This window comes from Periplaneta americana, chromosome 8, assembly GCF_040183065.1.
Source record: "Periplaneta americana isolate PAMFEO1 chromosome 8, P.americana_PAMFEO1_priV1, whole genome shotgun sequence".
Lineage (NCBI taxonomy): Eukaryota > Metazoa > Arthropoda > Insecta > Blattodea > Blattidae > Periplaneta > Periplaneta americana.
In genome coordinates, this window is record NC_091124.1 from 180,756,044 (window position 1) to 180,769,428 (window position 13,385).

The window sequence follows — 13,385 nt, forward strand, 5'->3', positions numbered from 1 at the left end:
GTGCGTCAGATACGTGTACAACATCCCACGATATGATCACATATCACCGTCCTTCGCAAGTCTTTCGTGGCTCCGACTTAAAGAACGCAGAACTTTACACTCTTTGTCTTTACTCTTTCGAATTCTGCACATCTTAACACCAAATTACCTTTCGTCTCGTTTCTCTTATCTACACTCTAACCACGACGTAAATACCAGATCACTTATCTGTGGCACGCTAAGTATACCTCTTCATAGAACATCTTGTTATTCATCATCTTTTACAGTATCTACCTCGCGTCAATGGAATTCCTTGTCACAAAGTATTAGGGGCTGCAAGACAACAAACACCTTTAAAAACAGCTTAAAAGATAACTTTATTAGCATTTCACTCCAATCATACTGATTTGAACTATAAGTGACTACATTGTTACTTCTTTCTTTAGACATTATCCTGATAGTGCTGTATTTTCAAAATTGTCTCATAATAATCTCTTTCTATTATCTAATATTATTTGAAATATATTAACATTCTATGTGGTATTTTAGCTTAATTCTGCTACACAGTTTATTTGAGTGTTTAATTAATAGTTCATAGTATTTTGTCGTAAATAACTCTTGTATACATGTAACTCTCATCTAAATCAAATTGTTGAATTCTTTGTAAGTTCATGCATATGTATATACACTTTTTGCTGGTTGAGTGGAAGAGAAGGCCTTACGGCCTTAACTCTGCCAGTTAAAAGAAATTATTATTATTATTATTATTATTATTATTATTATTATTATATCCTGGCCTAGTTGCTTCGTATCATTCGTGAGTTTCAGAACTGTCTTCGGATAGTTGACTAAACAACAACTGTCAGTATCATTGACTCATTATTACTGATCCTGTAAGGGCTCCATTAAGTCTTGAGTCTCAATCGTGCATTCTGACTCGGGGAGTCAGAATTTGGAGTCGAGTTACGAATCGTGGAATCGGAATTCATAGTCTCAGTCGGAATCGTGGAGTCAAATGTCTTGAATCGCAGCCTCAATCATGGAGTCAGAAGTTTTGAGTCGCATTCTGAATCATGATTCGAAAGTCTGAGTTGCAGTCTGATTCGTGGAGTCGGAAATCTGAGTCGAGAGCTGAATCATGTAGATGAAAGTCTGAGTTACAGTATAAACCGTGGAGTAGGAATTCGGAGTCGCAGTCTGAATCTTGTAGTCGGAAATCTTGAGTCGCAATTTGATTCGTGAAATCAGATCAATAAATTAGGGCCTACATCGCCTACTTCTCAAACCTTGAAATAAAATTATGAAATTTAATTTGTCTCTGATGCAATGTACCTATATTAATGTGAAAATAATTAATTTCGGACGTTAACAATGTTTGATAGTAATTCAATTTTCAGTATTTTCCCAAATAATTAAATGTTATGTATAGCCTATGAACTATTAATGCGGGAATAATGTCATATTCAGACGAGGTTAACATACTTTTATATCTATTTTAAAGATTTGATTGAGAAAGGACAGGGTATACAGTAAGTCTACTAATAAGCATGGACATTTTATATGAAGTAGTTTATTGCTACAAACTTCCCTTATTAAAGGGTTGTCATAAGGATGAAGTATTATAAAACAATTAAATTAAGTGAATAAATTGTGTCCCATAGAATAGACCTGCTTCGCTTTGTCATATTATCAATAAGATATATGCATTTCCGTATCAATTTAGCTTCAATGGATAATTTATAAATAATTGATTAAATGGCGATCTTATTCGTGTTAATTGTGTAAGCATGTGCGGCTTACAGCTGTTTCGGTGCTTCTTCACACCATCCTCTGAGTAATTATTTATATTCAAATGTTAAAAGTAGTGTACGAAAGATTCAACGTGGATAATTTATATTTAAAATAAAAGAAATGCTTGTTATATTCAGAACAGTTTACTCTTTTCGTAGCCGGAGTGTTTTACTTTACTGAAAATATATAAAAACAATATATTTTAATACTAAAAAGTAATTATATATTTATAAATCAGAAATAAGTGCAAATGATTTATAAATTAACTTTAAAATATAAATCGTGAGAGAAAAAATATAACAAATGTAACACCTGCAACAACTTCTACATAGGACAGACAGGCAGATCATTTCAAACACGTTACAAAGAACACATCACAGCCATAACAAAATTACAAAACACTTCCACATATGCAGAACATATCACAAATGCTAACCACACCCACAGAGACATCAACACAGATATGGAAATACTACACATCCAACCAAAAAGCCAGAAACTAAACACACTAGAACAATATGAAATATACAGACACACAAAAACACACCCCAATGAGATTCTCAACACACAACTCAGTTTCAGCCCACACACTCTCTTTGACTCCAGTTTACGCCACACGAACACACCTCACAGGAAGCAAAACAAGAGGCGCCAAGACCAACTACGACCAGTTCTGAGGATGACCGAAAATAGGTCGAAACATGTAAACAAGGTACGTTAGAATTTAACACAAGAAAGTCTTGTCATACACATTCCGAAGTGATACAGTGTTAAAAGTTGTGTAATCAAGATGTAGAAAAAATATACTATGGTAAAAAAGTGAATTTAAATATATTTTTCTGCTGTACCGGCGTGAGTTACAAAGCTCTATTTTTATGTGAAGTTTAGGTGACGACAAGAATAAATACAGAAGAGCCCACGAATACGAGTTCAATTTCCTTCTTGTGTCATATTTACTGACGATAATATTGATGTAGAATGTGTAGTGCAAAATTGTCTCTAGTGGATAACATATTCGATGTACTCTCCATTTCGCCTCGCCGCTACTTGGAGATTCACCCTTGCGTCCGTTACAACTTTCCGACAGAAATCTTCGGGTAACGCACGACTCGACTTCACAGTATGGGCTTTCCTTTTTTTTTTTACATACCCTCTTTGAGAAAATCCCACGGGAGAAACAAACACGGATTAATCTCCGGACTGTGGGCCAATATGCTTTCCCCTTCATATCGTGCCTTTATACAAGACAATTTGACATTACTTTGTATAGGAAATCTTTCGTTTCTGTCTCAGTGTGTTGATGTGCTCCATCCTGCAGGAACCATTTGCGAAATCAGTTGTCACGAGTTGGATGAACATTTTTTGCAACGTGGCCATTTAACCCTATCTCATTGTTCAGTGTTTCATCGAAAAAAAAAAAAATGGACCGATGTTTCCATTGTTCGGTATTGCTGCCTACACATTAAATTTTCCACATATTTCTTTTTGGTGCATGAATTATTTGAGGTTGTCCCCTACCTCAGAATGAAATGTTTTGGCTGTTTACTACAACTTTCATATTAAAGTCGGTTTCATCTGGAAACCACGTGTCCTGAAGCACGGCCTCTTCTTCAGTTAAGCAAGACGCAAACTGCAGCTGTCGCTAAATATCTCTGGCTGTATGCTCGTGTACAGGCTTCGAGAGTTTGGACCCGATACAGTAAGTTTACTATGCATGCACTATAGGTTGTTGACTCGCTGCAGGTAGATAGAGATGTGTTGAGGTAACAACGTTGCTGTTTAGAGTAGAGTACGGTAGTATGGGGAAACACACATATGTACATTCTGAAAGTAAATATACATTACACAATGATAATGTGAAAAGAACGTGAAAAGCATTTATTCTCCTGTCTTTCATAAGCATTTGTGTTTAATTATACACAGTGTTAATGGTGGAAATAAGCATGTAGCAATTTTAATTTTTATCATTCATCATATTGGTCGTCTTCAGGAGGTGCAGTTATAGTACCGAATTGCAATTTACCTACTACAAGATACATTCTCAGTGTCTCAAACGTAAATCTTTTTCGGTTATCTGCCAAAGTTTGTACTGTAGAAAGCTGCGATCTACGTCGTATGACGTGATAGGAACAAAACGAAAAAACCTAACTTCATTGCAGTCTCTAAGAGACAGTCCTTTATTCTCGGGTGACTCTATGTCCATTAATTTGCTGTTTGTGTTACGTAATGTTCCATATCCGTTATTTTTACATAAAATTGATTTCCACTTCTGTTTTACATGTTCAATAACCGGTGTACTTGATGTCTCATTAATTCTCTGCATCATTTTCTAAATTAATTTGAGGGCTCCCGGCATCTCTTGCTCTGACTTTTCTAACCGTGTAATAGTTTCAGACACAGTTTGTATGAAAACCAAATTATTCGTCAGAACCTTAAAATCCAGAGCGTTTTCCTTTGCGTATTTGTTGGCATTCATTCTACAGTACCCCCACCCACTGTACGCTTTACCACTATACTCAGTACGCCGTTATGCGGATTTCCCACTGAACTGCTCTATTGGGTCCGAAGTCTCGAAGCTTGCTCATGTGTCGTAGTTATCTTGTGAGAAAAGAAATTAAAACCAGCATGGAGAGTTTATTGTAGAGCTCGAGGTGAGATTTTGACTCTGTAGAGGTCTTTCTTGTTGATTTTTTTATACTTCGAGTCAAAGCCACTTGCACAGCTTTGATGTTTTCAAGCCTACGAACACTAGCGCCGGGAGGATGTCGCTTTCCCTGCAATATGCAACCATTAACTTCGAATTGTTACACATTTTATAGACCAGGGATGCGATACCTACTAATATTTCAGAGCGCGAGCTTTTTTAAGCTCTCTCCATGGGCAGGGCGTAGTTACTCCACACGGTCAGATAAAATACAGCATATAAAAAAGGGTCCCTGTTTTGTGGGCATAGTTGCGCCCCGTTCCCATCACGTAGAGAAAAAGGCATGGCATAGTTGCGCCCCGTTCCCTTCAGGTAGAGAAAAGGTCGTGGCATAGTTGCGCCCCGATGAAATAGGTAGAGAAAAAGACATTACGCAAACTCGAGCCTCGTAATCAACCAACCTTATCGATTTCTTATTCGATTTATATTCATTATCGATACCGTTAAAATGAACACCATGAAGTTGGCAGTACTTTATTAACTGTTTTTCTACTGTTCATGCAGTGATTATCAATAGCCTACCGTTAAAATGAACACCATGAAGTTGGCAGTACTTTATTAACTGTTTTTCTACTGTTCATGCAGTGATTATCAATAGCCTACCGTTAAAATGAACACCATGAAGTTGGCAGTACTTTATTAACTGTTTTTCTACTCTTCATGCAGTGATTATCAATAGCCTACCGTTAAAATGAACACCATGAAGTTGGCAGTACTTTATTAACTGTTTTTCTACTGTTCATGCAGTGATTATCAATAGCCTACCGTTAAAATGAACACCATGAAGTTGGCAGTACTTTATTAACTGACATATTCAAATGAGTGAGCCGTTGGAATATGGGACCTTAGCAGTCTTGACATTTTATTACCTAGTGATTTTCACACCGTCTGTGGCGTATAGTGAGGTTAATTTAAAATGAATGTTAAGTTTAGTGAAAAGGGTGAAGAGTTAATAATTGATAATGGTTCTAAGTTTCAATTTTCGAAACCCTGTACCGTAGGGTTAAGATAACGATGTAGAAACAAAAAATGCAGTTCATTTATTGTGTGTGATCAATAAAAAATTGTTATTTTAAATAGCAAAATTGATCATACGCTAGGCCTACCTGATTTCAATGCAGCTATCACTGTAATATTTTTAAGTAACTTATTTATTTTATGAGAATCACTTTCGTGTGTACTATGCCATCGGGGTGCAACTATACCATGTCCATTCTGCTACCTGATTTTTTCGGGGCGCAACTATGCCATGTCCCATCTGCTACCTGATTTCTTCGGGGCGCAACTATGCCATGTCCCATCTGCTACCTGATTTCTTCGGGGCGCAACTATGCCATGTCCATCTGCTACCTGATTTCTTCGGGGCGCAACTATGCCATGTCCCATCTGCTACCTGATTTCTTCGGGGCGCAACTATGCCACATCCCATCTGCTACCTGATTTCTTCGGGGCGCAACTATGCCATGTCCATCTAATACCTGATTTCTTCGGGGCGCAACTATGCCATGTCCCATCTAATACCTGATTTCTTCGGGGCGCAACTATGCCATGTCCCATCTGCTACCTGATTTCTTCGGGGCGCAACTATGCTACATCCCATCTGCTACCTGATTTGTTCGGGGCGCAACTATGCCATGTCCATCTACTACCTGATTTCTTCGGGGCGCAACTATGCCATGTCCCATCTACTGCCTGATTTCTTCGGGGCGCAATTATGCCATGCCTAGGCCTCCAATTGACCGCGGGCGCAACTATGCCATACCGCTCTCCATAAGCGCAGAGCCTTTCTACTTTAGGCATAAGGATGTACAGCACATACAACGTTGCAGACCATGACAGATCGCAAGCGAGATTACAATACAGATTTTAATGATAAGTAGAAGGTTCAGTTTTTTTATAATGAACATGGCGTTGAAGTACAGTGTTTAATAAGTAAAAAATATATACTGTATTATTTGTAAAAAAAAAAAAAAATCAAACGTCAATACGAAACACAACACAACACAAGATAGAGACATTGTTTTGGAGAAGATTTCAGAGAAGAAAGAATGCTGAAAAATTAAGAAAATCCGCGTTTTTTGTTTTTGTTTTATAATCGTAATTATATTTGAGGCTGTTTTAAACGATTTTACCATGTAATCATATAGGCCTATGGTCACACAAGCGGTGCGTGACTTGAGACGAATTTTTTTTTTATAAGCGGTTTTCTCGACTTGAAAATTTTTATGCAGTTTACTGAATGAAAAGTTCCTTGCACAACAGTTATTGTTATATTAGTCTGAAACTTCTCACAAAGATCAATTATGTTGATAAATAAAATTTAACTAGCATTTGTATGAAATATTAATATTAATTTTCTTCGGAGAATATTCATATTCCACCTAGATTAAATATGCTGTAATGGTAAATTCATAAAGTTTAAAAATTTATTGTGTCTCTCTATTTAAACTGATCTCCAAAGCTAATTAATTTTTATTCCCATGACTATTTTCAAGACTTCGACGCAAGGAGCCTTTTTAGTGATGTCAATATAAAATATATTTTAAAAAGTATAATTTCAAAACTTTTAGACTTAATGACACCAAATTGTGTACAGATTATAAACTATTGTAGATCTGTTTATATAGTTGAAATTTCACGAATTTTGGCCAAAAATTGTGGAAGTTTTAAAAATCATACGATGGCTCTTCAATAGCATAATTTAATCAATTTGTTTTTCCGTGTTACGTGCATCTCACAAATCACTCTCAGAAAACTCATTACATAAGCACGACTGGAGAGTAAGGACTACATTTTCACAATCATCCAATCAATATAACTTACTCTATTTCAATCTATATTGTCGTTATTATTGTTTCAACAAATACTCAAAAGTACTTAGTGATCACACACGTCGAGCAGGTTATTGTAATAATTGCTGCCTTTATTCGCTGCATGTGCATGTACATCCCTGATGTCTACGTTACGACGCTATGTAGTGGATGTGCTATGCGCTCGTGATCAAGGTCGAGCTCTTCTACCGTGATTGGGAGCTAATATCGTCCCATCCCTGTTGTAGACTGTCTGTCTGCAGATAGACCATTGTTTACTACAAAAGGAAACATGGAAGCATCTTCGAGTTTCTTGTATAATCTTCGTTTCGGAGAAAACTGTACAATGTTTACCTTCTTCATAAGTTAATCGTCCGTTAACCACCATCTCAGACAACATTACACATTGTGGAAAGACACTAAGTAGGGTCCTTTTCAGAGATTAATTAGAGGAGTGAGTTAAACATTAAAGTCAAATATCACTGTGGTTTTTGTGAACGGGTTTTGAGAAAATTAGCAATTTTATTGAATTTTGGAATGCGTAGTGTAGGAAAGTAGGAGATGTTGGAGAGGTGACATGGGGGGGGATTTTGTAGAAATATACCAACAAATCTGTCCTCTCTTGCTTTCTGCGTAACATTGGTGGTTTGTCCGTAATTTAGTTGAAAATTTGTAACGAAGTATGCGACAAGAAAGCGTGACAGCATTACATTCAGTGACAGTAGAAGAAAGTCGAAATTATTCTAGTCGCACTCACAGTACATAACACTATCTTAAAATCTTGTAGCTTATATGTTTTACATTTTGTGTTGGCCAGTACGATTATTTTGATTGTTTAATCCGGTCTAATTTTTTACAAAAGAATTACTGGCAATATAGACAACATTACATATAAATTGTGTAAAATAAACGTAAACGTGACAAAAATAATGCACTGAAAGATACTGCAATACCAAAAAGCACATAAAGTGTGTTGAACGTAATCAAAAGAACCAGTACCACCACAATCTGAAAATTATGAAGATAATATCTTGACGTTTAGTATGGGTTTATGTAGCCTACCATGATGTTCAGTGCCAACATCCCAATTAATAAATTAAATAATCTACATTTTAGGGAGTTTCTAGAGAAGAACATAGAAAATTAGTGGGTTTTCAGTGATGAGCGACATGCATTATCCTAATGAAACATGAACAAATATCAGACAGTAGGAATATTTTGTAGGTCTACTATAGGCTATCTTGCACCAATAACATCATGTGCCATTGAAAGAATTTCTTACAATATAAAATCATTTCAAGTTCAGTAATTTACGAATGCACGTTATTATTCACTGCAAAGATCACGACAAAAATGAACATCACGACTCAAGCATGTGTTACTAGTATAGCTTCAGAATGTCGGGAGTTGACTGTACTCCACTAACACGCAAAGACGATGTGTTTGTTTAAATCCTTATCCGTTGTATTACCTGTGTTCGGTGTACTACATACCCAATGTGTCTTTAACTTAAGTCTTTGGGTAGCTGGAATACGAAGCCTACTTATATGTCTTACATTTTGTGTTGGCCAGTAGGATTATTTCGACTATTTAATCGGGCCAATGTTTTTTACAAAATAATTACTCCTTCTCTGTAAGTATCCGTAATCTTGGAATAGTTTTTTCCTCACTTGAGTAAAGAAAAACGAATGCATGATGTGCCTTAGCAAGACGGGGCTACAGCTCATACAGCTCGGACTTCAGTGAGTACGATTGCTGAAGTCTTTGGTGGCAGAGGAATTAGTGCAGATTTCTGGCCTGCTCGATCCCCAGATCTAACGCCTTGCGATTTTTATTTGTGGGGGACTTTAAAGGGCAGAGCATATAAATCAAATCCATGAACAATAGGTAAAGTGCAAAATAATATAAGACGAGAAATAGTCAATATTTTGCAAGGAGAGTTGCAACGTGTTACGATGCTACAGGATGTCTCGAAAAAAAAAATGAAGAACAATTTCAACAGTTCCTTTGAAAAGGAGAGCAATGTAAGACCTGACCACAATGTTAATATGAAAAATAATAGTACTTAGTTAGCCTAGTCTGCTCTCACTAATTGTAAGAGCAAATGCCGTATAACTTTAGGACTTTAGGCGCTGAACTCATGTCTCATTTCGCCCGGACTTATTTAATTCCATATAATTCAGACGCTAGATAATCACATCAATTAATAAAGTGATGTAAAATAACCCACTAAAATTTCATAAGCGTGAAGTAGACCTACTAAAAAGTGAATAAGATATTTTTCAGCAGTTACTATCGCAAATCTGAGCTTCACAAAGGACGAGATTGATTTTTAAAAATACTACGAAGCCGGCGCCATTGCAGTCTGTAAAAATGTATCAATTCCAAAGACCTGCTATCAACATTCTCTATGAAATACGAAATGTTCAAAGAAGGCTCAGGAGACCATTAATGCAAGACAATTGGCAATGTAATGGAACAGATAAGGTTCTGTTCACACTTTCGTGGGCAGAGGAAGGGGTGAGGAATAAAAGCCCCACCGCTTTCGTTTCGTCAGGTTTCACGTATCAGGTTCGGACCTGAAATAAATATATCATGTTCCGTGGAGACAGTTATTGTTGTGTAAACACGCTTGTCTATTGCCCTTCAGTTCGACTTTGTAACAAAGGAATGTCTCTTTCGCATGTATTACACAGCAGTTGTAGGCCACAAAAATCGCAATATCACCAAATTAACTATGATCACATTCTTCCTGACCCTTTCCTTTCACGAAGTCAGAAAAGCACCGCAGAATTTACTGGTACGTTTACCGAACATACTCTCTAAATGTAAACCGAATTAAGGGGAGAGGATAGTAATTTTTAAAACTTTTTTCTTATTTGGTGTAAAATATTAATTTTTTGTATGTAGAGAGCTCATGGCTATAGCAACTCAACAAAATATAAATATTTTGAATAAATTATTTGGGAGGCAGATTTGAAAAAAAAAATGTACCCAATGCAGGATTTTACTAAACTCGATATATCTAAGCCATTTTTAAAGATAAATTCAAACACTATGTTACAATTTATTTGTAAAAGCACGCTCTACAAACTGTCTGTAACAGAAATTTGATATTAGTTCCTACATTTGTAAAATAAACAATTAAAATGTAATAACATTTTTTTTTATTTTCTTTCTTGCAAACAGAGAGACTTATTTTTAAAATGAAATCAATTAGGGAAATTCCGTTACAGAGAAAAGTTTCCTAGTAGTCTAGAGAATGTGTATTCTAAATTTCATTCATATATCTTTAATAGTTCAAAAATTATATCGATTTTTGTCTGGCTATGTAGCGAAAAAAGTAAAGTTCCAGAAACAGCAATCAAAGGGGTGTGATTTAATAATCCAGAGCGCAGGAAATTGAAAAATGGCGTCTCAACATCCAATAAGGGCACAGATACCCACACAATGTTATACAATGTATTCCACACACATCACAGAGTATTTTAAAGAAAAATTTGGTTTTGAAAAAAAAATGAAGTTCCGGAAACAACAAACAAAAGGGCGGTGTGATTTAAAAATCCAGAGCGCAGGAAGTTTAAAAATGACGTCTCAACAACTGATAAGGGCACAAATACCCACAAAATATTATACAATGTATTCTGCACATATCACAGAGTATTTTAAGGAAAAAAATTGTTTTTTGAAAATTTACTCATTTTTCACCAAAAAATACCATCCTCTTCCCTTAAATGTGAATTCTTGATCTGCCGAAGAGGTGGAGTGATCAGTTTTAAGCAATCTTAACCTTTACTAATGAGGAGAATGAAAAGTTCTAATGACGTAAACTGTAATGTGAAATGTTATGCTTTATTTAACGAAGTTCGCAACTGCAGAGGTTATATCAGCGTCGCCGGATGTGCAGGAATTTTGTCCCGCGGGAGTTATTTTACATGCCAGAAAATCTACTGACATGAGCCTGTCGCGTTTAAGCTGTAATGGTACTGATGACAAATAAGTAATGAAACAAAATAATATGCAAAAATACAAAACTTAAGCTTTTAAGTCATGAATTGAAAATCAAATATTATTTAAAGTTAATAAGTGAATGGTTAATAAAATTAAAAAAATATTTAAAATAAAATCAGTGATCTATTACCGAGTCCACACCTGTGGAGTAACGGTTAGCGCGTCTATCCGCGAAACCAGGTGACCTGGGTTTGATTCCCGGTCCGGACAAGTTACCTGGTTGAGGGGTTTTTTCCGGGGTTTTCCCTCAACCTTATATGAGCGAATGCTGGGTAACTTTCGGTGCTGGACCCCGGATTCATTTCACCGGCATTATCATCTTCATCTCATTCAGACGCTAAATAACTTAAGCTGTTGATAAAGCGTCGTAAAAAGCGTCAAAAAGAAATAAGGCAAAATGCCGGGAAAAAATATTATGTTTCTATTAGCTAAAGGATTTACTGTGTGACGTCACTGTCATTGAATGCATTCCAACTGCGTAGGCTATATACAGAGTGGTCGGAATTAACCTAGCAAAAGCAGCAGGATGCGTAAGGGAATGTTGTAGGAAGTAAATTGGAGATAGGGACCACATAGATACAACTAACACATATTCAGATATTGCGAAAAATTATCGGTAGTGGAATGGGACAAATTTGATTACCTAGAAAGAAACGTTTATGCAGAAATTATATCATGCTATGTAACCACCGGCGTAGCTCAGTCGGCTAAGGCGCTTGCCTCACCACCCGAAGTTGTGTTCGGGCGCGGTTTCGATTCCCGCTAGGGCTGATTACCTGGTTGGGTTTTTCCGAAATTTTTCACCAACCATAAGACAAATGTCAGGTAATCTCTGGCGAATGCTCGGATCAAAATATTTAATTGATTAACTATTTGAATTTAATCGATTAATCGATAGGTTAATCGAGTTTTAAAATGTTTTAATATACTTTGATACACAATTATTGTTAAATTTAACTAGTGTTCGGTGATAAGCATAAGTATTAAATGTTGTATATCTGTATATATTGTATCGTTATATTACAAAACAACTATTATAATTACTTACTAACATATTTATTATGAGCCTTATAATTTGTGTCAATTTCTCCGGGAATTTTTGAGACAACCATAAATAAGAAAAAGTATGAAGATTCACCTAGTTAATATTGCTTCGTCCATGATTTTAATCATGTTAGTGCATTCACAAGCTCCGAATTAAGTACCGCTCTACGTTTAGTAACAATGTCTCGTGCATAACTAAACAAGTAAAAACTTTTTTTGTCAAGCACTTCTCCACGATCGTTCAATTTAAATCCAAACGTTTCACCGAGTTTACCTCCCAAATTCTCATGTGACATAATGGAGTTTATACTTTTCACAGACCACAGAAAACTGATATATTTTTTCTTTATCAAACTAAACGCACAACCGTCATATACAAATTCAGTACAGAAACTGCAAGCACCTGGAAAAGTACAGCGGTCGAAACAGAAGAATGGCCCCTATTGTAAACCAAATTACCAGATTTTAGAAAAAGGAAATAGTTACGCTCTCACCTGCACACAGTGTAGACATGGCTATTTTATAAGGAATGAGGGGGACGAATCCCAGAAAAGTATGCTAGAAAGATGAGCTGACAACAATGTGGACATTTTCTTGGAAACACGTAAAACTTAATAAGGGATTCGCATTGTGTTTCAACTTTCAATAGAGGTAGACTAGATCACTGTACCCCTATCTCCATCTATTTCTGAAGTCTTTGTGCAGAGATTTTTCCTATGCTACCTGGTTTACAGTTAAAAAAATAACAGTACTATTTTGCTTTTAAGTAAGGATTTTCCGAGAGAGAAAAATATTGTCGGAATTTTTAGTATGAGTTTGTATTAACAAAATAATAATTAATATCAACTACAACCGATTAATTTTAATCGATTCGATTATTCGATTAAATATTTTTGATCGATTAATATTGCAACAGAAATTAATCGATTAATCGATTGAATCCCACAACACTAAGATATATATATCTGTGTGTGTGTACTGGGGGAAGAACACCTTTTTTAGGAGTCGAATTGTAGATGGGCAGAACATGTAGAACGTGTGAATGA